This window comes from Triticum dicoccoides, chromosome 1A, assembly GCF_002162155.2.
Source record: "Triticum dicoccoides isolate Atlit2015 ecotype Zavitan chromosome 1A, WEW_v2.0, whole genome shotgun sequence".
Lineage (NCBI taxonomy): Eukaryota > Viridiplantae > Streptophyta > Magnoliopsida > Poales > Poaceae > Triticum > Triticum dicoccoides.
Genome location: NC_041380.1, coordinates 207193074 through 207215487, shown reverse-complemented (window position 1 = coordinate 207215487; position 22414 = coordinate 207193074).

Genomic DNA, 22414 nt, shown 5'->3' with positions numbered 1-22414 from the left:
CATAGCCTCAATATTCTAAAGGGATTCAAACCGGTCAAGAAGGCTCTTCAGCGTTTCTCTGAACCTAAGAGACAAGCTATGGGAGAGGAACTAGCCAAGCTATTGGAGGCCGGATTCATTCGAGAAATAAAACACCCGGACTGGCTAGCAAACCTGGTGATGGTACCAAAGAAGGACAAATCCTGGCGCCTATGTGTCGATTTCAAGGACCTCAACAAGGCTTGCCCAAAGGATCCCTTCCCCCTCCCCCGCATTGATCAAATTATCAATGCTACTGCAGGACACGAGTCATTGTGTTTCCTCGACGCATACTCCGGCTACCACCAAATTAAGATGGTGGAGTCCGAGCAAGCTGCATCGGCATTTATCACACCATATGACCCCTTCTGTTTCAACATAATGTCGTTTGGGCTTAAAAACGCCGGTGCAACATATCAGCGCATGATCCAGACATGTCTGGAGAAACAGATCGGCAAAACAGTAGAGGCATACGTAGATGATATGGTCGTTAAAACCAAACATGTCGACTCTCTAATAGACGACTTGAGGCTCACATGCGACAACCTCCGAACATACGACATCAAGCTCAATCTGGAAAAATGCGTTTTCGGCGTACTAGCCGGAAAGCTCCTGGGGTTCATTGTCTCCAGTAGAGGAATTGAAGCCAATCCGGCCAAAATCCGAGCTCTGTCACAGTTGGCTATCCCAACGGACCTCAAACAAATCCAGAAACTAACTGGATGTGTGGCAGCTCTAAACCGCTTTATCTCCCGCTTAGGAGAAAAGGCATTAACCCTTTATCGCCTCCTTTGGTGCACCGAACACTTCGAGTGGATGGACGCTGCCACAAATGGATTGGAAGAAATAAAAGCCATACTGGCAACCAACCCAATCCTGGCCGCGCCAAGCATCGGCGAACCAATGCTGTTGTACATTGCAGCAACTCATCAAGTTGTAAGCGCAGTGCTCGTCGTCAAATGAGAAGCTGACGGACATAAATTCCCTCTTCAAAAGTCGGTATACTATGTACCCACTATCCTTACTCCATGCAAATCATGGTACCCACATTATCAAAAGATAGCCTATGCGATATTCATGGCATCCCGGAATCTGCGACACTACTTTCAAGAGTGTTTGATTACAGTAGCCTCGGAAGTGCCACTTAATGATATTATAAACAACCGCGACGCTACGGGCCGGATTGCCAAATGGGCCATTGAGCTCCTCCCGTTCGACATAACATACAAACCTTGGCGAGCCATTAAATTGCAAGTATTGGCCGACTTTGTCGCCGAATGGACGGAAGCCGAACTCCCTAAAGAGTACGGGGCATACTCCAATTGGATCATGCACTTCGACGGCTCTAAAATGCTTGCTGGTCTGGGGCCTGGCGTCATCCTGACGTCCCCAACCAGAGATATAGTTCAATACGTACTACAGATACTGTATACAGACTCCAACGACGCAGCCGAATACGAAGCCCTGTTACATGGTCTTTGGATGGCAGTTTCCATGCGCATTCAACACCTGGAGATGCGTGGGGATTGGAACCTCGCAATATCCCAAATAAATGGAGACTTCGATGCCAAGGATCCGAAGATGGCGGCCTATCGAAACGCCGTCCTAAAGATGTCAGCTCGGTTCGAGGGGCTCGAATTTCACCATGTGGCTCGGGAAAACAATCAGGTTGCGGATATCCTCACCCGCATCGGCGCAAAATGTGATGCGGTCCCCCCCCCAACATCTTTTTGGAGAGGTTGTTTAAGCCGTCCGTAGTATGGGAAGGGGACATCGGTAACAATAGTCCGGACCCGGCCAAAATGCCTGATATTGAACACTCTAACATAATCGGAGGCTCCGCCACCGAAATAACACCTTCAGCCCACGTAATAATGGCCATCATTGCCCCGTGGACAGAACCATTCCTGGCCTACCTAACTAGGCAGGAACTCCCCGAGGACCAAAATGAGGCACGCTGCATAGTGCGGCGATCTAAAGCCTACAGGGTCCACGAGGGAGAGCTGTATAAAAAAAGCACTACCGGAGTCCTTCAAAGGTGCATCTCTGAAGAGGAAGGGTGGAAGCTTTTGGCAGAAATTCACGCCGGACTCGGCGGCCACCATGCCGCAGCCCGGGCCCTCGTAAGCAAGGCCTTCCGTACAGGGATTTATTGGCCGACAGCCCGGGCAGACGCACAGGACTTGGTCCAATGCTGTGCCGGTTGCCAGCTTTTTGCAAACCAAAGCCACATGCCACCCACCGCCCTCCAAACAATCCCCATCACCTGGCCCTTCGCGGTCTGGGGGCTTGACATGGTCGGACCCCTTAAGGGGGGAAACCATAAGAAAAAATACTTACTGGTCATGGTGGATAAATTCACCAAATGGATAGAAGCCAAACCTGTTAAAACAGCCGAATCCGGACCAGTGATAGACTTCATATCCGGGGTTGTACACCGTTATGGCGTCCCCCACAGCATCATCACTGACAACGGCACGAACTTCACGGCCGACGAGGTAAAACTCTGGTGCAGCAACATGGGCATCAAGCTCGATTATGCTTCTGTCTATCACCCAAAAACCAACGGCCAAGTTGAGCAAGCAAATGGTCTTATCATGAGCGGCATTAAACCCAGATTAGTGCGGACCTTAACGGAGTCTAACACGCACTGAGTAGAGGAGCTCGACTCTGTACTCTGGGGGCTGCGGACCATGCCGAATCGTAGTACCGGATATACACCCTTCTTTATGGTGTACGGCGCAAAGGCAGTTCTGCCCTGCGACATAATTCATGACTCACCTCGAGTGCGCATGCATGAAGAAAGAGAAGCCGAGCTTGATCGGCAGGATAGTCTGGACACCCTGGAGGAGGAGCGCGATGTGGCAAAAGCCCGTTCTGCATTCTATTAGCAACAGGATCGTAGATACCAAAGCAGAGAAGTACGGGCCAAAACTTATAACGTTGGTGAGTTAGTTCTACGCCTGTCGGAGAAGAAAAAGACCAAGCTCGAGCCCAAATGGGAAGGTCCCTTCATTATTGACCAAGTTCTGACCGGTGGAGCGTACCGTCTGCGGGATGCATCGAATAATCGACTTGAGCCGAACCCATGGAACGCAGCCAGGCTCCGAAGATTCTACGCCTAGCGCCGGACTCTATGTTCATCTCCTTCCTCTGTCCATTTTTTGAATATATATTATCTATCTTTTTTCTCTTTCTTTCTTTTATTCTTTCTCAAGTCCTTCAAGGGCCAACTTCTGCCTTGCTTGCACACTATAGATGCGCTAACCGCGCTCATTTTACCTGGGGGCTTCTTATAGAGAAGCTTAATTATCTATCTGGGGTTCATGCTCAGCACATGTGTTATTCTTCCGCATGTACCTTTTCTTCGCCACTATATGCATCGATATGACTTAAGTTTTGGCCAAGCTGGGTTGCCTGGCTCTTGTATTTATGCCCTACATTCCCGTTAATTCGGCTAGGGCATAAGGGGAGCACCTCAGCGATTGTTACTGCCGGGTCAGCCGGATGTGTACCTCAGACTGGGTGAAGCCGAAAGCTAGCATTCTTAAGAGAATATTTGGTCGGTGAACAAAAGATGATTTTTATTTATTTTCCATATGTGCCCCAGATGTTTTTTCCTGCGTTTCCTCTCGTAGTCCGGACATGCACTTTAGGGCATGCGTACCCAGGGAAAGGAACCCTTAACGGAACTATTCTCCCTGGAAGATGTTTCTTACTACCCATGTAATATAACATAACTAGTTGGGCACTTGTCTGTTCAAGCACTAATGACCCCTACGCCTGGTCTCCACGCATACCCCGGTTCTTATATAACTGAGCGGGTATTCGGATACACTCTGGACTATCGGGTCCCGAGGTTGAAGCGAAAAGGTCCGCCACGACAAATGATCTACAATCGGGCTAGAAGGCATTATACATGTCACTTTAATTACATAGTCATGTAGACTGACTAAATTCCTCTTCTATACCATCCAACAGGCGGTCTAGCCTACAATCTTGTTGGGAATACTTTCCGGCTAATTCTACTTGCCCATAGACTAAGCTAACGGGGATCTCTTTCCTACCGGGCCCCACAGGTCCGACCTCGGCCATGTGATTTGGGTCAGCCTTGGTATACCGCGTCTTCACCATGGCCTAGCCTTCCCTGGCACCTTGATGGCAGGCAGATATCTTCCATAATTGGAAGCGCCGCCGTGCTCCCTTGAGCTTCTCCACAAGCTCTCGAGCGCCTTCTGGCAGGGAGACGGATGGCCACAAGGCCTGGGCAATACCTTGCATTACCTGCCGAACTTGTTCATGCAGTTGTGAGAGCTCGGATAGAAGATCACCCGCAGACCCGGGCATCTCCTCCTCGGGACGACCCGTCAGCATACCGCAGAGATAACTCTATTAGCTGGCTTCTCCATCGTCCCCTTTATTAAGGGTTCATTCAAGAACTTACTGAATATGCCGCGTCGAAGCCTCTTATTCTCCTTCTCGGAGTCCGCAAGAGGGGCCTGAACATCTTTTAGTTCCACGCTCAGCTTGGTATTGGCGTCTTGGAGATTGTTTTTCTCCCACCTGACCTCAGTCAGCATGCGTTCGCCAGCCTTTAACTGTTGTACGGCATGCTGCTCCTCCGGAATCTCTCCGGATTCATCTGCAACATCTATTAGTAGATCTGCAGCCATGCCACATGCTATATGGTACCTATCATTCTTTGAAAGAAATGTTACTAGCTGGGGACTTTTTAGGTTCCTTCAATGCGGCAACAGCGGCCCGAAGTTGGGTCTTGCATTCCTCCAGCTCCTGTGACAGTCGACTATTCTTCTCTCTAAGAACCTGCACAATAATTTGATCCTTAAATCGGTTCTGCTAACGGTTTCAAGTCTCAGGGGCTACTGATACATATAATCGTTAGATTTGCTTACCCATACATCCTTTACATACTGGTCCGTGGCTCTAGCTAGACCATTTTGAGCAGCATGGAGGTACGCCTCTCCAGAATTGAAGGCCTCAAATGCCTTTGGTGAGAAGCAAGCGTCGCGGAGTATGGCCCGGCGACGCCTATGATTCATGGCGCTCTCCACTTCTGAATTTGTAGCGGATAGCCTATCAGCATCCTCTGTAGGGGGAGTATCCGGCGTCCTCCCCATGTCGGCTTCCGCCTCTATGTCTGGTCCTGGAGCCCGACTGGTAGAAGCGTGATCGGCAGCCTCACCGGACATATTCCAGCGATCGTTTTTTCTGTTAAAGAAACATGAACGTCATTACATTTCAAGAAAGACGACAACCACAGAGCGGGGTTTTTGTCATACCTCTGCGCCGGCGTCTCCGTCCTGACCGCCTTTCTTTTTGGCCTGGCCGACCTCGGTGCCTCTTGTTGGCGAGTTGCTGCGGGTTCGGCATGGCGTCCCGAATGCCTTCCCTGTAAAAACACCATATGTATATGGTAGGTGAAGTGTCTAAAAGGGGATCCTAGTTTTTGGAGTTGGGATTTTTGGTTTTTCTTACGTGCGACGCAGGAAGCAGTCCGGGATAGTCGGTCGTAATGGCCACCATGGCGTCATCATAGCTTAATTGATAGAACTGTCGGTCTATCAGCTCCACGAATATGTCCGGATCTTCTTCGAGTCCAGGACCGAGGGCCCGGTCAGGGTCCTCTGGTTGTGGAGATGGGCTGCTGACCTCCCTTATGGCTATTCGCAGTTCCTGCCGCAAAATGGCAAGGTGAGTACCTATGACAAAGAATGCGGGAAGAATGGGAGTAAGGAGATATAACTCACCCATCTTGGAGGGTTGTACATGGAGAATCCATCCCGTGGCTTGATGCAGATGAACTCCTCTTCCTCCCCCTTGAACAATTCCGATAGAATTTTTGCTAAAGCGGCAGCGTTGTCCGGACCCTTACGCCCGCAACGGGTGGCGTCATCTTGCCCATTAAAACACCACAAGGGGTGCCCTCGATATTGAAGTGGTTGCACTCCCCGCATTATGCATATTGACATAACCTCAATTACTGCCAATCCTGATTGAGCCAGCGCTTTAATCCGGTTCATCAGGTAAAGGACTTCTCCGTTGTCTTCCTCCTAGGGGCTCCGTGGGCGCCAACTTTGGCATTTCTTCAGAGGAGCATTGCTGAACTCAGGAAGACCCCGCCGAACAGTGTCCGGAAGGGGGACGTCCTCCATATAAAACCATTCCGAAGGCCAGTCTTCGGACGTCTTCTTCGGAGTACCGGACAGGTATCTGGTTTCGGCGATGCGCCATATTTCGGCTCCGCCCACTTGATAAAGTGACCCCTTCTGTGTGCGAGGGACGAGGCAAAATAACCTTTTCCACAGCTCGAAATGAGCCTCGCAGCCCAGAAATAACTCGCAGAGGGCAACATAGCCGGCGATGTGTAAAATGGAAGCAGGGGTGAAATTATGCAGTTGGAGGCCGTAAAACTCCAGGAGCCCACGGAGGAATGGATGAATTGGAAATCCGAGTCCCCTTAATAAGTAAGGAACAAGGCATACCCGCTCCACCGTCGAGGGGCTGGGGAAGCTCGCCGCATGCTCCCCACATTGTAGGTGGCGAGCCCGGCTCGGACGAGAACCATATACGCTGGAGGGAGAAATCCCTTCGTCTGCAGCTTGACTAATCGACTGTGTGGGACGGAACACCTCTCCCAATCACCAGGCTTAGGGCTACGGGGGCGGGATGAGGAGCTGCGGAGGTCGGCCATGCTGGAGTGGATCTTTCTGAAGCACGCTCCGATGAATTCTCGCTGGGGGAGGATGGTATGGATCGGATATAAGAATCCCTATCCCTTTAATAGACAATTTATTTATCCGGCTAGGGGGGCGAATGTAAAAATGCCCTGGCTCCTCGTATTCACTCAATGTGTGGAAGATAGCCCTTATTGGGCGCGGAAGCCAAGAAGCCCAACATTTATGGTACCAGACACTACTTGACAAACGTTTGAAATTTGGAGAGGAACCCACCTTGCAATGCCGAAGACAACACTGCGCGCCGGACTCATCATCAATGAAGCCTGGTTCAGGGGCTAGTGAGGGAGTCCTTGATTAGGGGGTCACCGGACAGCCGGACTATATCCTTTGGCCGGACTGTTGGACTATGAAGACACAAGATTGAAGACTTCGTCCCATGTCCAGATGGGACTCTACTTGGCGTGGAAGGCAAGCTAGGCAATACGAATATGTATATCTCCTCCTTTGTAACCGACCTTGTGTAACCCTAACCCCTCCGGTGTCTATATAAACCAGAGGGTTTTAGTCCGTAGGACAACATAAAATCATACCATAGGCTAGCTTCTAGGGTTTAGCCTCTCCGATCTCGTGGTAGATCAACTCTTGTACTACTCATATTATCAAGAATAATCAAGCAGGACGTAGGGTTTTACCTCCATCAAGAGGGCCCGAACCTGGGTAAAACATCGTGTCCCCTGCCTCCTGTTACCATCTGCCTTAGACGCACTGTTTGGGACCCCCTACCCGAGATCCGCCAGTTTTGACACCGACAATCACCGCCACTCATCATCGCCAAGGACGGTAACCTCCATATCATCTTGGTATCGTGGTATTCCTCCATTGTATATTCCCTTGCCATTGCATTTTTAACCCCTAGCCTATTTTGCGTTACTTTCCTATCGAGACTAGCCATTCGAGTATTGCTAGCAATGTTACTTGTGCACATTAGTGGTCTACACCTCCCATTGCATACATACCATATCATATTGGTATCACATAATCTCGTGTTCCTCAAGTTTGTTCCCGTATATACCCAATCGCTATCTTGGTTTGTGCATTGTCCAAAAGTGGCCACATAAAAATAAAGAATAAGATTTTAAGCAAAAGAGACAAAAACAAAAGAGCTTGTAAGCAAGTGCCATAGCATCATAATACATTGCATAAGATTGTCATATCCGATCATATTGGATCATACCACCGGAACATCATATACATAGCATACTTGGGATAGAAGTCGTTGAATTTTTGCATCTTATAGGTTGTGCACAAGTGTAGTATCCGCCTATTGAGCAATCGTGCTACGTCTCTCTTGAGTTGTGAAACATGAGCTTTTTCCATGGATTCCACATTTTGTGCTCATCCTTGGTTGCACAACCCTATTTATCTATCCGTGTGTGCGTTTCTGTGTGCCATTTAGTGCTTTTGGTCTACTTGTTTCACTCGCGAATTTGTGTATCTCTTTCAACATTATTGACTCTTGCTAACATATTGCATCAAATTTTTTGTGCCACAATCCTCACCGAGCTCCACCATAAGCCTTATTTGTGTAGGTGTGAGAAACCGACAAGAATTGGTACCAACTGTGCTATTTCCTTGTTACATCATTGGGTGATCATTGATCCATCTTCAACATCGGTTAAGGTACATTTGGTATAGTTCTTCTCCTTTCTCCACTCATATTTGCTCGAGTATTGTGATGGATAGGGAAGGCATTTCATCTCCGGTCTTCCACAACAACGACGGCGTGCACAACTACATCACCAAAGCGTCAATCATCCATCTACAATGACAAATGCAAGGCGCACAATCAAGATTGCGAGAGCGCATCGAGAACCTCTCCATCGACATTCGTCACTCCGAAGCAAGGAAAAGGGACTACATCGACAACAAGCTCTCCGCACAAAAGGAGGAGCAAGATGCAAGGATGGAGGACATTCGGACCTTGTTGACAACCGTTCTTCCCCTTCATCATCCTCAAGGCGGCGATGTTCAAGTCACAAGTCATCGGAGCGCAAAAATGATGCAAGCGCAAGTCGTCCACGTCCACATCTCCATGGCGACCATCATCACGTCCGTGATCTACATTATCATGAAGAGCAAGTCACCTCCAAGCATCATGTGCACGACAACGATGAATGCCATCGAGCTCAAGCACGACAACGACACCATCATCATGAAGATGCTCGCCAAGCGCAAACCTACAAGTCCCAACAATCCCTACTTCATGCCAAGGTCAACCTTCATGAGCATAAGAGAAGATCGCGAGATGAGCACCACCAAGACGGAGCTACGGCTGCACCAACCACTTCGGCATCTTCGCAAAGTGTTCTCAAGGCATCTTTGCCTTCGCACGTACGACATCTTTGCCTACTTCCCATGAGTTATCCTACATCGACATCTTCACCAACGAGGTGACCAACTATGAACGAGGACGACCCTTCCATCTTCGAAAGCCCCTCAAAGAAGATGGTCGAACATGGGACATTCCCTTCGGTCATAGAGATGAGCTACGAGGTGCCACATAATATGGGCCTCCAACAGCAAGACGTTGACAAGAAGGTCGAGCAAGGGCCATCCCCTTCGACCACGGCGATGAGCATGAACCTCTTCAACTATGATGCGGAGCATCCCAAGGTCATCCCCATGGACCTACCATCGTCTCACCAAGTACCTAGCGAACCCATGACACGAGCACGTGCAAGAGCTCTTGAAACCGAGGTGACATCTCTCCTCTCACATTTCCCCTTCGATGCACATGAGACCTGGCTAGTACCTCATATGGACCCATTGTGCTTACTCAGGTATCATGGAGAAGCTCAGAAGCAAGGAGACGAAGAATAGGAAGATGGACGTGAAGACAGACAAGAAGGAGAGCTGCAGGAGAAGACCCAGCCACCGGACGACCGGCTGGGACCGGACGTCCGGCGCCTGAAGCCACAAACGAGCCCCAGCGAGTGGACATCCGGTCCAGACCGGACGACCGGTGCCCTTGCACCCGAGCCAAACGAGTGGACGTCCGACGCCTCCGGATGACCGGTGACTAGACAATCGGCTTAGCCCGGAAATCCATCACTTTAGCACCCGAGCCAAAATGAGCGGACGACCGGCACTTACCAGACGTCTGTACCTGGCTGTGTCCAGTTTCGGGCCTGAAGCCCATGTACCCCCTCCTCCCCCCCATTTGCAGTAAGACTATAAATAGAACTCCTATTCATCCTAGCTAGGGTTAGCATTGGTTTAGCTCATATTTAGAGACAGAGCATTGGTCATCCACATCGGATCTACTCCATGAGAGAGACCACGGCCTCTACGGAGAAGATCCCTTTGGATTCAAGACCTCCTTGCGGAGAAGAACCTCAAGACCTCCTCACGGAGAAGACCGGCTACCTTTGTATCGTCCCTAGTTGATCGTGTACCGTGTGATCTCTTACGTACTCGAGGATCTAGCACATGTGTGACTATTTCTCGTTGGTTTCGTGTTTCTCTTGTGTTTCCCCGTGTTTTCCCTCATTTCCCTCCTCGTGCTCTTCGTGTTCATCGTGGGATCTGCTCCTTTCATGAAAGATCGGCCGATTAGGGTTCTTACCATACATCATCTTGGTATCTAGAGCCACGTTGATCACGATTTCGGAGCCTCCCCGTTGTGTCCCAAATTTTAGTATCAACCAAGTTTTTGTTGATTTTGTTGCAAATTCAAAAATTCCCCATAAAAATAGCCCCAAAATGTTTTTGTGATTTGTTAGTGTGTTGAAATTTTGTTGGATTTGATCCATGGATTTGCTTTGTTTTCAGTGGATCTAGCTTTTCCCCCTTTCCCCACCCTTTCCATCCACAAAATCGTCCGGATTTGATGATTTTCAGCTCATCCACCTCGTACATGTGCAGTTCATCCCGTGCCCGAACAGTGCCGAGGCACCGGACGTCCGCTCGCCACCGGATGTCCGACGACCGGACAACCGCTCACCACCGGACATTCGGAGTTACCTGATGAAACTGAATTTTCTTCAGTTTTGGTCACCACCACCACCACCCCACATTTCCTCATACGCACTCCTACCACCTATAAACCATCACTACTTTTGCATACCACCACCATTACTTACCCATTTTGTACTTCGACAAGTGTTTCCACTTCGAGCTTTGAGAATTTGAGTCGCGGTTCCGTATCGTTTTGTGTTTCGGCTATCTAGGTACGGTTCGACATCAACATCACCGCCGCTCATCTTCACCACTGACGCGTCATCAACAACGACCACCTCGACTACATCTTGGTATTCATGCTACCATTTTGACACCATACCGTAAGCAAGAAACGGTAACCTAACCTTGGTATTGGACATCTCACTCTTGCCATTACATTGATAGCCATCATAGCCTTACTCCTTTGCGTTGCTTACCCATCGAGACAAGCCATTTGAGTATTGATGGCAACGAGACTTGTGCACATTAGTCATCATACTTCCCATAGCATACATACATCATTGTTGCATATCTTGGTATCATCTCTTGTGTCACAAGGTTGTCATCGCTTACACACTTCCTATCTTGGTTCGTCAAGCATTGTATGAGAAAAGAGCTCAAACATCAAAGAGCCAAACAAGCTTTTAAGCAAAAAGGAAAGATAAGCAAAGACCTTTTAAGTAAGAACCATAGCATCATACAACATTAAGATTGTAATATTAGATCATCTTGGATCATATCATCGAAACACCTTGCATAGAACATACTTGGGATAGAAGTCATTGCATTTTTGCTTAGTAGGTTGTGCACAAGTCTTTGTTTCCGTTTATTGTGCAATCGTGCTAGCGTCTCTCTAGTGTTGTGCAACAAGAGCATTTTTGTGGATTCCACATTTTGGCTCATCCTTGGTTTCCCAACCCCACTTATCTCTTTGCGTGTGTCTTTTCGTGTACATTACATTGCTTGGTCTACTTGTTGCATCGCATTCTTGCGAATCTTTTCCAACATTATTGAAGCTCACTTACAATTGCATTAAATTTTGTGCCACCATCCTAACCAAGCTCCACCATAAGCTTTTACTTGTGTAGGTGTGAGAAACCGACAAGAATTGGTACCAATTGTGCTATTTCCTTGTCCTCATTGGAGTGATCATTGATCCACTTTCAACTTTGGTCAAGGTACATTTGGTATTCGTTCTGCTCTTTCTACCACTATCATTTTGTATCTTGGAATGATGGATAGGCCAAGTACTTCTACCAACCCACTCTTCATTGAGCATGAAGACGACATGAACTCCTACGTCACCAAGAGCCCCCTCTTTGGTGCACAACGTGTTTTGCATCAAGAGCAACAAGCAATGAGTGAACGCATCGACAACCTCTCCGCCGACTTGCGACTCTCCGAGCGACGTACAAGGGACTACTTCGACCACAAGCTCGACGATCACAAGCAAGAGAATGACGCAAGGATGGACGAGATTCACGCTTTGTTTCTCAACCGCTCTTCTTCCATTTCGTCCTCTTCAAGGAGTCGTTCAAGTCGACACTCCGACTTCACCCTCTCCGGCTCAAGTACACCGACATCGAACACTCTACGTCGTGCCACGCGCAACGATCATCAAGCAAGCCTCAATCCTCTACGCGACACCAACTCGCAAGAGCACCGACAACGTCAAACCCAAGAGGCTTTTGCGCTAGCACGAGAACGGCAACGACAATGCCAACATGAAGAGGAAGAGCGTGTGTGTCTACACCTATATGCACAAGATGCCGAGGAACAATGCCAAGAACAACAACTCCGTGAAGCTCAAGCACTTGCGGCGCAACAAGCCTTCCAAGATTCAAGTTGAGCCGTAGCCAACTAAGGCCTACAAGCTTGTGAACATGAATAAGCACTTCACGAAGAAGCTCACGAACGAATATTTCAAGCTAGCGTGCATCGTCAAGTTCCTGAAGTTCCTCCTCGAGCTCGACAAGCTCCTCCACAAGATCGCTAAGAACATCAAGTTCATTAAGAGCATGAAGACAATGGAAATCCTCCACAACAAGAGCAACATTAGGTTGACAACCCTCCTCACCAAGAGCGACACGAGTTTGACAATCATCAACAACATGGGCGTCATCATCCTCGACCCCAACACAATGAAGAGCAATGCTACGGCAAACTAAAGTTCACCATGCCCAAGTTCAACGGAAGCAGCGATCCCAAAGAGTACCTTTCATGGGCATTGAAGGTCGACAAAATCTTCCGTTTGCACAACTATGAAGAAGAGAAGAAGATCGCAATGGCATCCCTTGAGTTCCAAGACTATGTCCTCGTTTGGTGGGAACAAGTTATCAAGCGCTGAGAGGCGAGAGGTGAACCACCCATCACTACTTGGGCGCAAATGAAGGATGTCATGAGAGCACGCTTTGTGCCTACCTACTACAACCGCGACCTCTTCAAGAAACTCCAACTACTCAAGAAAGGAACAAAGAGTGTTGAAGAGTACTACTAAGAGATGGAGATTGGCCATGATAAGAGCCAACGTCACGGAAGATGATGAGCAAACTATGGCATGTTTCTTGAATGGACTCAACCATCCTATCAAGAAGATTGCCAACTTCCAACCATACTCGAACCTCATCGAGCCCGTGCATCAAGCTACAAAAGCGGAACATCAAGTGCAAGATGATTTCAAGTATGCCAGGTTCTCATCCATGTCCTATGGCTTCTCCAACACCCAAGCTTGAACGACTCCAACATCTTTGACTACCCCGAGTCATCCTCCTCCTACAAGCAAACTCAAGACGATTCCTTCATCATCATATAGCCCAACTGATGAGACCATAAAGACAAGTTCTTCCAAATGCTTCACATGCGGCGATCGAGGCCACAAGTCCTTTGAGTGTACCAACAAGCAAAACATGATCCTCTATGACGATGGTACATATGACTCCATGAGTTATGAGGAGATGAAAGCCCTTGAGCAAGTGGAAATGCAGCAGCGTGTGACCGAAGAAGAAGAGAATCAAGTCTTTTGTGACGGAGATTCAAGTCTCGCTCTCATTGTCCCCAAGGTCTTGACTCTTCAACATCAACAAGAAGAAGACCAAAGATCCCACATATTCCATACCAAGGCCGGCATCATTGGAAAATCTGTCAAGGTTATCATCGATGGAGGGAGTTGTCATAACCTCGCAAGTGAAGAACTTTGTTCCAAGCTCCAATTGCCCAAGAAGAAGCACCCACATCCATATAAAGTGCAATGGCTTAGTGACTCCGGCACTCTCCAAGTTGAGCATAGAGTACAAGTCTCCTTCCAAATTGGCGCCTATGGAGACACTTTGGAGTGTGATGTCGTTCCAATGAACGTTTTCCACCTTCTTCTTGGACGCCCATGGCAATTTGATAGAGGAGTCATCCACAATGGCCGAACGAATCACTACATCTTCAAGATGAAGGGAAAGGAGTACGTACTTCGTGCCATGTCTCCAAGCCAAGTGATCACTGACAAGCAAGCCACCCATCGTGGAGAAAATAGTGAGAGAGCGAACCACCAAAAAGAAAGTGAGTGCCACAAGCCCAAATTGAGCGACTCCACGATGAACGACAAGAAGTACTTCAGTCTATTTGCCACCACACGTGAGATGAGAGAAGTGTGTGGGAACACATCTAGTGTCATGCACTATGACCTTTCGTGCAACAACGAGGCACCAAAACCTAACACCCATCACACTCTTCCTCTAGTGTTGTCTTCTCTTTTGCAGGAATTTCACGATGTTTTCTCCGACGAGCTACCTCCGGGACTACCTCCACTCCGAGACATCGAGCACCGCATTGACTTCCTCCCCGGAGCCCCGTTTCAAAAAAATGTTCCCTCCCGCATCAACCCCGAGGAACCTAAGGAGATCCAATGGCAAGTTCAACTACTCATCCACTTTGGACATGACAAGACACTTGCTATGCTCTCCAAGCACCACTCTTGGCCCATGATGCTTCGCGACGTCAACCGCTTCACCAACCCTCTATATGTCGCCAAGCTAAGTGCAAAGCTCAATCCCATGGCCTTTACATGCTTCTCCCAATTCCATATCAACCATGGGAAGATGTTAGCATAGATTTCATACTTGGATTGCCTAGGAGTAGAAATGGAAAGGATTCGGTACTTGTCGTTGTGGACTGTTTCTCTAAGATGGCACATTTCATTCCTTGCAACAAGATAGACGATGTTTCACATGTTGCTAATCTCTTTTGTAGGGAAATATTCCGTCTACATGGAGTGCCAAAGACTATCATCTCGGACCGCGATGTCAAGTTCCTTAGCTACTTTTGGAAGACCCTATGCTCCAAGCTCGGAATCAAGCTACTCTTCTCCACGGCGTAGCATCCACAAACCGACGGCCAAACGGAAGTTACCAACCGCACACTCTCCGCTCTACTTTGAGTACTCATCAAGAAGGACATCAAGGAGTGGGAGGAGTGCCTACCTATCGCCGAGTTCACCTACAACTGAACAAGACACTCAACAACCAGCAAGTCCCCCTTCGAGGTCGTCTACGGATTCAACCCATTGTCACCATTGGACATTCTTCCTACACCACTCCAAGAGCGCATCAATATGGATGCAAGTGCATGAGTGACACATCTCAAGAAGGTGCATGAAGATACAAGAAACACTATCAAGTGCCATGTTCAACGCCTTGCGACCAAGCTCAACTTCAACAAGCAACCTATGGTATTCAACACCGGAGATCTTGTGTGGCTACACCTTCGCAAGGACCGTTTTCCCCAAGAACGCAAGTCCAAATTTTGACCACAAGCGGATGGACCCTTCAAGGTGCTCGCACGATACAACGGCAACACTTACAAGATCGACATCCCGTGCGACAAGTACAACGTGAGCGATATCATCAATGTTAAGGACCTCTCGTTGTTCCATGTAGATGAAGAATTTGATCTGAAGACGGATCTTCCCCAAGGGAGGGGAGATGATGCGGAGCGTCCCAAGGTCATCCCCATGGACCTACCATCGTCTCACCAAGTGCCTAGCGGACCCATGACACGAGAACGCGCAAGAGCTCTTGAAACCAAGGTGACATCTCTCCTCTCACATTTCCCCTTCGATGCACATGAGACATGGCTACTACCTCATATGGACACATTGTGCATCCTTAGGTATCATGCAGAAGCCAAGGAGCAAGGAGAATAAGAAGAGGAAGATGGACATGGAGATGGAGAAGAAGAAGAGTCATGGAAGAAATCCCGGCCACCTAATGACCGGTCGGGACGAGACGTCCGGTGCCTGATGCTCCAGCTGAACCCCAGCGAGCGGACGTCCGGTCCAGATCGAACGAGCGGTGCCCCTGCACCCGAGCCAAACGAGTGGACGTCTGATGCCTCCGGACGTCCGGCGATCGGATGACCGACCCAGGCCAGAAATCCGTGACTTCAGCACCTGAGCCAAAGTGAGCGAACGACCGGCACTTACCGGACGTCCGAACGCCCGTGAGCAACCGGACGACCGGCCCCCAGCGGACGTCCGGTACCTGGCTGTGTCCAGTTTCGAGCTGAGGCCCATGTACCCCTTCACTTTGGCCCCCATTTGCACCAAGACTATAAATAGACCTCTCCCTCCACCTAGCTAGGGTAGCAAAGGATTAGCTCATATTTTGTGTGAGAGCTTTGCTCATCCACTTGGATACCTTCTCCTCGGAGATTCGAGCCTCCACCGGAGAAGATCCCCCAAGAGGATTCAAGACCCCTTTTAGGAAGAACTCAAGACCTCCTCAAGCAGAAGACCGGCTACCCTTGTATCGTCTTTAGTTGTCTGTGGATCGTGTATCTTTCCTTATGTACTCGAGGATCTAGCACATGTGTGACTTATTCGTGTTGGTTTAGTGTTTCCTCTTGTGTTTTCCCTCGTTTTCCCCTCGTGTTCCTCTTGTTCTTCGCGGCATCCGCTCCTTTCGTGAAAGATCGGCCGATTAGGGTTCCTACCCTACATCACGTGTTAACGCAAGAGAAGCGCCCCATAACTTACTTTAGTGAGAAACTTTCTGGAGCGTAACTCAATTACCCCATCTATGACAAAGAGTTATATGCTTTTGTTCGCATTTTGCATGAATGGGAACACTATCTTCGCCCTCATGAATTTATCATTCGTACCGATCATGAAACGCTCAAGTATCTTAAGGGCCAAACCAAGTTGAACAAGCGTCATGCTAAATGGAGTGAATTTATTGAGTCTTTTCCTTATGTCACTAAGTACATTAAAGGTAAGGAAAACATTGTGGCAGATTCCCTTTCCCACATATGCATGCTTGTTACTCAACTTGAATTGGATGTCATTGGTTTTGAGCGTATAAAAGACTTGTATGAGCATGGTCCTACTTTTTCTACTCCTTATGCCAAGTGTTTGACGCACACCTCTTGGGAACACTATTACATCAAAGATGGATATCTTATGAGAGCTAACAAGCTTTGCATCCCCGAGTCTTCTCTTTGTTGGTTGCTTTTGCAGGAATCTCATGGAGGAGGCTTAATGGGACATTTTGGACGCAACAAGACTTTTGCCACGCTCTCCAAGAACTATTTTTGGCCCAAGATGTTTGGCGACGTCAACAGCTTCACCAACCGATGCTCTACATGTCGCAAAGCTAAGTCCAAAGCTCAATCCCATGGCCTTTACATGCCTCTCCCAATTGCTTATCAACCATGGGAAGACATTAGCATGGACTTCGTACTTGGATTTCCTAGGACTAGAGATGGAAAGGATTCGGTATTTGTCGTTGTGGACCGTTTCTCCAAGATGGCACATTTCATTCCTTGCAACAAGATAGACGATGATTCACATGTTGCTAATCTCTTTTGTAGGGAAATATTCTGTTTCCAAGGAGTGCCAAAGACGATTGTCTCGGACCGCGACGTCAAGTTCCTTAGCTACTTTTGGAAGACCCTATGCGCCAAGCTCGGAATCAAGCTAGTATTCTCCACGGCGTATCATCCACAAATCGATGGCCAATTGGAGGTGACCAACCACACACTCTCTGCTCTACTTCGAATACTCATCAAGAAGAACATCAAGGAGTGGGAGGAGTGCTTAATTATCGCCGAGTTCGCCTACAACCGAGCAAGACACTCAACAACCGGCAAGTCCCCCTTCGAGGTCGTCTACGGATTCAACCCATTGTCATCATTGGACATTCTTCCTGTACCACTCCAAGAGCGAATCAATTTGGATGGAAGTGCACGTGTGAATCATCTCAAGAAGGTGCATGAAGATACAAGGCATACCATCGAGCGCCAAGTACAATGACTTGTGACCAAGCTCAACATCAACAAGCACCCTATGGTATTCAACATTGGAGATTTTGTGTGGCTACACCTTCAAAAGGACCGCTTTCCCCAAGAACGAAAGTCCAAACTTCGTCCACGAGCGGACGGACCCTTCAAGGTGCTTGCATGCTACAACGACAACGCCTACAAGATCGACATTCCACGCGACAAGTACTCCGTGAGCGACATCTTCAACGTCAAAGATCTCTCTCCCTACCATGGTGATGAAGAATTTGATCCGAGGACGGATCTTCCCCAAGGGGAGGAGATGATGCGGAGCATCCCAAGGTCATCCCCATGGACCTACCATCATCTCACCAAGTGTGTAGCGGACACATGACACGAGCACGTGCAAGAGCTCTTGAAACCGAGGTGACATCTCTCCTCTCACATTTCCCCTTCGATGCACATGAGACATGGCTACTACCTCATATGGACGCATTGTGCATACTCAGGTATCGAGGAGAAGCTAAGGAGCAAGGAGAAGAATAAGAGGAAGATGGACGTGAAGACAGAGAAGAAGGAGAGCTGCAGGAGAAGACCCATCCATCGGAAGACCGGCCGGAACCGGACATCCGGCTCCTGAAGCCACAGCCGAGCCCCAGCGAGCGGACGTCCGGTCCAGACCAGACGACTGGTGCCCCTGCACCCGAGCCAAATGAGAGGACGTCCGACGCCTCTGGATGACCCGCGACCGGACGACCGGCGCAGCCTGAAATCCGTCACTTTAGCACCCGAGCCAAAACGAGCGGACGACTGGCACTTACCAGATGTCCGGACGCCCGTAAGACACCGGACGATCGCCCCCCAGCGGACGTTCGGTACCTGGCTGTGTCCAGTTTCGGGCCCGAAGCCCATGTACCCCCTCCTTTCGCCCCCATTTGCACTAAGACTGTAAATAGACCTCCTATAAATCCTAGCTAGGGTTAGCATTGGTTTAGCTCATATTTAGAGATAGAGCATTGCTCATCCACATCGAATCTACTCCACGGAGAAGACCCCTTTGGATTCAAGACCTCCTTGCAGAGAAGAACCTCAAGACCTCCTCACGAAGAAGACTAGCTACCTTTGTACCATCCCTAGTTGATCGTGTACCGTGTGATCTCTTATGTTCTCGAGCATCTAGCACATGTGTGACTATTTCTCATTGGTTTAGTGTTTGTATTGTGTTTCCCCGTGTTTTCCCTCATTTCCCTCCTCGTGTTCTTCGTGTTCATCGCGGGATCCGCTCCTTTCATGAAAGATCGGCCGATTAGGGTTCCTATCCTACATCAAACTTACATGAAGACGGTGCCCCAAAAGGACTCATTCTCCGAGTCAAGCTACGAGACCACACCTGAGACCTTATCTTTGGTCTTAGAGAAAGTGATGATGTGCCATCTTCGGCCTTCATCTCTCCGACACCCACATATGATGAGATGTCCCAATTGCCATGTAAGGAGAGCCACCACCCCATGAGTGAGATGAGTGACTCCACCACACGTGACATTGAGTGCATTTCCTATGAGAGGATGAGTGTGACCACCACTAGCCCCACACATGAGAGCATTCCACACACCCTATGTGAGGTTGAGAGCCATTTGAGTGACTCCAGCAACCATATGAGTGAGAGCATCCTTGAGGGACTGAGTGAGTCACAACACCTACTGAGTGATGTAGTTGAGACGGCATGTGAGGCCACTATGATTTCTAACGACTTAACCTCTACCCCGAGTGTGTTTTCTTCTTTGGTGCTAGGTCTCCTACATGACAGCATGCCTATCCTCGAGGAGTCCATACCTCCAATGGAGACGATGATGGCCATGGTGGACGATGATGCACCCCCCACATGGTTTGATGAGCACATCAATACCATTGTTACACTCACAGCCCCTGCTGCTATACATACTGGACCAATTACTAGAGCTCGCGCATGCCAATTGAATTATCAGGTACTTCCGTTTCTTGGTAATGATTCTAATGTTCATGGTAATATGATGCTCCCTAAATTGGATACATTTGTTTTGCTTAGAAATGAAGGGCCTAGTTTGGACAAGAAAGATGAACCTTGGTGCAATTTCAAGCATGGAGATGATATCATGTGCAAGGGGATCAAGAACGGAGTTACAAGTGATGATTTTAGGACTTTGAAGCCGGCATAAGGAGTGCATGAAGCCTTGGACAAAATATACAAGATGCCAATTCATAAATTTCGTCCAGAGGCTATTATAGGTGTTGCGTCACCTTATTATTGGGCTAGGCCCATGTATTTTTGAAATACTTAAGTATAGGCTGTTTTTAGAGTCCGTATGTGTGGGGAAACAAGAGTTAGGGTTGGTTTCGGACCCTTCCTCCAAGGGCCACGAAATTCCCCCCTCTTCCTCCATATATACAGCCCTTAGGGCATCATTTAGACTTTGGGTTTTGTTTAGATTAAAGTTCTCCATAGCTGCAACTTCGCGTACTTCATTTGTGTCCAATGACGAGACAAAGGCGTCATAGAACCCCACCTTTGATCAATAATGCTTTCCTCTTATATTCGCAATATCCGATTGCAATATTAGTTTCTTGCATGTTCTTCGTTTGCCTGCAGGAAATAGACCTTCGTGGTCAGGTTGATCGTGCTCCGGCGTGGTCAATAACCTCTCGGATTGGTTTAGCGATTGCTAAGGCGCGACATCTTCGCACCTTCGTGGTTGGATCGTCAAAGTCGACTTCCTCCAAAATGATAGCCACCATCTCATCGAAAGACGGGACACCTTTGCCTCTATCAAGTGGTATCAGATTTCTAGGTTGCTCTATGAGATTTTACAGTTTTTCGTAGTTTAGATCGAGTCTGTTCTTCATACCTACAGTCCATGAAAAAGCCAAAAAATAGGGTTAGTTCATCATATCCGAAATAGTCTGAGCCTTTGCATAGTCTTTTCAGTATTTTTCTTTGTTGAATTTGCGGTTGCATCATCGTGTCTAATTGCTGGTCTTAGAGTCTAGTCTTTTAGAGTTTCGAGTTCTAGTCATAAGTTGTCATGCCGCCGCCGCACCATCATCATCGCCCCAGCCATCTACCACCATCGCTTATCCACCACCGATCCATCTCCATATACCATCACCAATCTGTATCCATATACCACCACCAATCCATATCCATATACCACCACCAATCCGTATCCATATACAACCACCGCTGCCATATCCTACCACCGTATATCCACCACCTATCCTAGTTCCTTTCATATTAGGTTTGTTTTTGAGATCCATCTAATTTCCGTTTCGTGTTTCCTTGCGTGAGTAGGTTTCAGAAAAAAGAGAGGAGCGTGCCATCAGTTTTCAGGCCAAAATTTTCGCAGGAAAAAATATTTTTCCCTATCCTATTTTTAGGCTTTTCTGTGTCTTTTGAGCCATGTGCCATCATATTGATTTTTTGTCGCACTTTTTCATCGTCGCTGCCCCGATTTCCGAAAAAAGTCAAAAAAATTCGTGCCCATCTTATCAGTTTGATGAGGGAAGAGCTTTGAGACACTCACCATTATAGTTATTTTTCGCAAAAAAAAGAGGAGCGCAAAAAAAAGAGGAGCGCCAAAAAAACAGAGCAAAAAAAAAGTTCCAGAGTGTGCTTTTCCCTTGTTTACATGCAGCGTCGTGATTTTGTTAGTGTTCTAGGCTCGCGTCTCTAGCACGGTCTAGCCTAGGACCAGCACGGTACCATCGTTGAGCGTTTATTCAACTTTGCATCTCTGAATTGATTATTGCTGATGTCACAACCCTAGCTTTACCTTTGCTTGTGGACTATTCTTGATTGTGTGCATCATGTTTAAGTTTGAAAGAAACTTGAAACGGGGATTGCCTAAACCCTAGCATCAAAGGAATTCACTAGGTTCAACTAAAATATTTTCAGTAAATCCAAATGGCTTTCAAAAATGTTCATCATTTTTCGAAAATGCTGGAAACAGTAACGAGAGGTGATGCACATTTTTCCATGACATATTTGGTCTCTGAATTAAATCATACTCTATTAACATTTGGGCATTTAAATGTTATAAAATAATTTAAATGTCCAAATAATCACAAACTGAAATGTTTACTGTTGGAAATATTCCAAACAGTGACCTCAGTTAGTTGCATGATTTTTGAAAGTGCCTAGCCATTTTTACTAAGTCCAGAAACAAATGTCAGAACTAGAAAAGAGAAAGAAAAAGGAAAAAGCAGAGAACTACCTGGGCCAACTTACCTGGCCTTCCAGCCCACATGGTGGCCCAGCTGGTGGCCCAGCCCACCAGGGGCTCCTGTGTCTTCTCCGTCCTCTACCAGAAGGACCGAGGCGTGTGGCCACCGCACGCCGGCACGCGCACGGCCACCTCCTACCTGCTTGCCGTTGCTGGAGTCGTCCTCGAGTGCCATGCAAC